This window comes from Etheostoma spectabile, chromosome 17, assembly GCF_008692095.1.
Source record: "Etheostoma spectabile isolate EspeVRDwgs_2016 chromosome 17, UIUC_Espe_1.0, whole genome shotgun sequence".
Taxonomy (NCBI): domain Eukaryota; kingdom Metazoa; phylum Chordata; class Actinopteri; order Perciformes; family Percidae; genus Etheostoma; species Etheostoma spectabile.
Window position 1 is genome coordinate 13,176,466 of NC_045749.1, and position 337 is coordinate 13,176,802.

The window sequence follows — 337 nt, forward strand, 5'->3', positions numbered from 1 at the left end:
AGCAGCAGGGGGCTCTTAAGGGCACTCCAATCACAAAACAATTGAAAACAGGGTACAATAATAATAACAATCAATTTTCGAAATATTGGATAGCTCATTTGATATGGTAGTATACAAGGAATGAAGTTCACATTGTCTGACCACCACCAGTCCAAGCCAAGCTCAATAGATTTGAGATTGACCGTTAGTCTGGGGAGTCTGCTCTGTAGTTTCTCTGTACAAGAGGCGGGACCAACGGGCAACCAATCAGACCAACGATCCGGGTGACGTAGAAGCAACAGCGGCATCAACAGGTTGCTGCGCTTTGGTGGCAGCTATGTTGAATGTAAACAAGAAG

The 337-nt window shown here is 44.8% G+C and overlaps 1 protein-coding gene across 1 annotated transcript in view; it reads right to left on the reverse strand.

Moving 5' to 3' along the window:
- Nucleotides 1–337, reverse strand: part of abcc2 (ATP binding cassette subfamily C member 2) — a 22,066-nt gene that overhangs the window by 15,993 nt on the left and 5,736 nt on the right. The window lies entirely within an intron of this gene.